The following is a 3,392-nucleotide window of genomic DNA, read 5'->3' as shown; positions in this document are numbered from 1 at the left end:
AAAATGATTCCGTCAGAGTCAAATATTTCCAGGGAACATTTTCAGACACTTCTTACATGAACACCCTGTCCATGTTGAAACTGTCAGGCAGTCGTACTGAATGTAAAGCTCTCAGAATACTCTTCCATTCTAACTGATTTCTGGCATGTAGTGTTCCTGTGGAGGAAAAACTGAATGAAACTTAGCAAAAACACCTAAAATAAAGAATGTTTGCATCTCGCTTGATCTCTGCTGCTCTTCATAGGGCAAAATAATCTGTTTTAAAATTATGGCTAGATTATGCACGTTGAGAATAGGATATGCATTTTGAGGGTGGCTTTAATTTGGAGTGTGCTTTACAAGAAAATTTGCCTCATCTCTGGAAAAGCTCAGAGAAATTCCCGTGTGTACAACACAAGAACTTTTAAATACTTTGGATTTAGACTATCAATTTAAGGCATACTGCAGGGATACTGGCTTCTGCCCATCCTCATTCATGTCTTATCTACACATGGTTATCCCTGCCTCAGTCTCAGTGTAGAAACAGACCTTGCATGATGTTGCATTTTATGCAGCCATCAAACTTCTTATAGAGGTACAAGTGCAAATAGACCTCCATCCCCTTTATCCTGTCACGTTAGTGTCCATGAAAAAGGCTGGCTTACTGTGGTGGATGTCTTTAATATGTGGGATGACTGTAGAAAGCTCTGACCACCCCAGGCAGGTGCTGCCAGGACCCAAGGAGCTGGATCCTGCATGGAAATTCCCATAGTGCACAGGATCCACCTCCTCCAGCCCCAGACATGTGCCTGGCTTTCCCTGCTTGCAGAGACATGCCCTGGGGAATCCCAGGGCACCACTCTGTAAGGGCAAGTCAAGGCTCCCCACTTACAGAGACTCACCCCAGGATCTTCAGGGGTACATCTTAGCAAGTGGCAAAATAATACTGCATGGGTTCCAGCCTGTGGCCCTGTGTTTCTACTCGGAGACCCATGCTGGGTCCTGTGCTGACCCATTCTTCATTAGAAGGTCTGGGTCAGAACAGTCCCAGCCAAGTGGCATAAAGATGAGAAGAATGAGACCTGAGGGCTTCCGTGCACTTTGTGCCCAGACCTGCTCTGACCCATGCCTATGAATGCAGCTGGCACAGGTCCTGGGGTGGAGGCACAAAGCATCAGGAATTTTCTAGGTCCTGCACTGGTATTTTTTTGCCTCCACAGGACCTGGCGCAGGTCCCAGCAAGAAGGCATAGGACGGTGAGGGATACCTGGGCAAGGGGAACACATCCCTTGTTGCCCTGTGTCCAGCCCCTGCCCAGTGCAAGACAGCAGGCAATGTTTTCCCCAGTAGAGTGGATTTGGTGTTGCAGGATGCTTCCTACCACAGCTGAATGGATTTGTCTGGCAATGACTATTTTTTACCTTCTGTCTCACTTGTTCTCATTCTACACAATGCTTTTTGGCATGTTGCTGGTTGCACTTTGGCCTCCAGGTCAGGCGGTCAAATTATTTTCGCTACCATGTTCAGAATCCTAATCCATTGAACAGAATGGCGAATGCCTGTCAGAAGCCCTCTTGTAAGCCAGAAGTTCCCAGAGATGGTGAAGAATGGTCTGATGGCTAAGGCCTTCTCTGCAGGCTGAGCTGCTGGGGGTGTGTTTTAAGCCAGCCCCTGGGAAAGAACTGGTAGATTGTTGTCTTGGTTTAAAAGCTGGAATGAGAGAGTCCCCTGCAACCAAACCAAGTGAGGTATTAAAGAGCAGAGTAACCCTGCAAAGATGACTTCTCTAGTTTTAAAAGTCAGGACACGGGAGAATAGCCATAGCACAGCATCAGAGCTACATTTCAGGTTCCAGCAGTCTGGTCAGGAAAGGAAGCTGTCTTGCTCTGCTTCCTGTAATAAAGATTCTGCAACTAGAGATGTCTGACCCTGCTGTGATAATGATAATGTATGCATGTTAAGGAGTCAATAGATAGCTCTCAAGCAGAGCAAAGATGTAGGATAACAAGACAACATTTTACCTCTGCTACATTCACATGCAACTGGTTGTAGGCAGACCAGTAGTTTTCAGCCTTTTTATTCATTTGTGGACCCCTGAACAACTTTGAATGGAGGTGTGGACCCCTTTGAATTGTAAATGTGGATATTCATGTGGTTTTGATTGATCTTGGTCATCTCTTTCACAGACCCCTTGGAATAGTCTGAGGACCCTTGGGGCAGTGGTTCTCAACTTTTTTTTTTTTTTTTTTTACTGCGACCCATTTGTAACATGGATGGCCAGTCCCAGTGAAGTGCCCCTCACTGACCCAGGCCCCAACCCCACAGTGTGTGGAGTGGGGGGAATCAGCCCTTTGCAGGCTGGACCTTTGCCAGCTATGGTTTCCCACTTTTTTTTCTCCTTTAAAAACTGATTCTTCTTTAAAAAGTTTGTTTGTGACCCTTTCATGCATTCTTGTAACCAGTGGGTTGAGAAACACTGCCCTAGGGGTCAGCAGACCTCAGGTTGAAAACTGCTGTAGATGACAGGATAAACTTTATAGATGCGCCGAAGTAACTTGGTTTAATGAAATTAGCAAAATTAAAGCATTTTAAAAATGTACCTGGTTGGTTGGTTGATGTTAAAGGCTTCCTAGCAAAATTGCTTGCTCCCCCCCCCCCCAAACAGACTTAAGTGGAATGGATTGTTTAACGTCCATTAAACTGCTGGTCAGTGATGGTAAAATATACTTTATATTGTGACAAGCTTTGTCCTGGCAGGAGAGTAGTGTCAGGGCAGGTCCAAACTTGCCTGAACCTTTACAGTTCCCTTGTGCACCATTTCTTAAGACTTAGCAAACCTGCTAAATACAGTGACAGAGGGAAGGAAAAGATGAAAACTCATAGGAGCAGCACATCATTATTTCCTTTTCTTTTTACCAGTAGTGAGTTCAAATGGGGGAGCAGTAGTGCACAAAGGATAAACGCATGCATTTAAAGCTCTGTGGTCTAGACCTGCTACTGCACTTGCAGGAGTGTAGCAGGAGAAGAATGCTAGTCTTCCTCCCCCAGCAAAGAATATTATCAGTTGTTTCTGGCTGAAGAACCCACTTCAGACCATTTGACTAGGACCTTCCAAGGGAGAATGTGTTGCTCTTGTTTTGCGGGATTGAAAATTGTGCATGGAGTTAGTACCTAAAGATTGCCCGTGTTTATGATGCTAGGGTGTCAAAGCATCTTGGTAACAGTCACAGAAAATAGTGGTGTACAAAATTTTGTTTTTAATAGAGTAAAAAATTGCACCCTAAACCCCTATTGCCATCAGCTGCAGACATTTAAAGCCTCTTAAATATTTAATGTGGCCTTCTAAATTCCCTTATCACTCCAGCTGATTAAAAGCAGCTTGCTGCCTTCCTCAGAAATGTCTTGAATGTGCA

The 3,392-nt window shown here is 44.8% G+C and overlaps 1 protein-coding gene and 1 long non-coding RNA gene across 2 annotated transcripts in view; one reads left to right on the top strand and one right to left on the bottom strand.

Annotated features, from left to right (window-relative positions):
• The window catches only part of LOC109313259 (disks large-associated protein 4-like), a 50,568-nt gene that overhangs the window by 5,561 nt on the left and 41,615 nt on the right, over positions 1-3,392 (top strand). The gene's annotated exons all lie outside the window — the stretch shown is intronic.
• LOC109313261 overlaps positions 1-3,392 on the bottom strand; it is a 20,903-nt gene that overhangs the window by 11,384 nt on the left and 6,127 nt on the right. Inside the window, exon 2 of the long non-coding RNA XR_002102009.1 lies at positions 1,459-1,464. This is a non-coding gene — a long non-coding RNA (uncharacterized LOC109313261). The remainder of the gene's footprint in view (positions 1-1,458; positions 1,465-3,392) is intronic.

This window comes from Crocodylus porosus, unplaced genomic scaffold (assembly GCF_001723895.1).
Source record: "Crocodylus porosus isolate Cpor-Errol unplaced genomic scaffold, CroPor_comp1, whole genome shotgun sequence".
NCBI classification, from domain to species: Eukaryota; Metazoa; Chordata; order Crocodylia; family Crocodylidae; genus Crocodylus; species Crocodylus porosus.
This window is presented reverse-complemented; position numbering and strand designations above follow the sequence as displayed.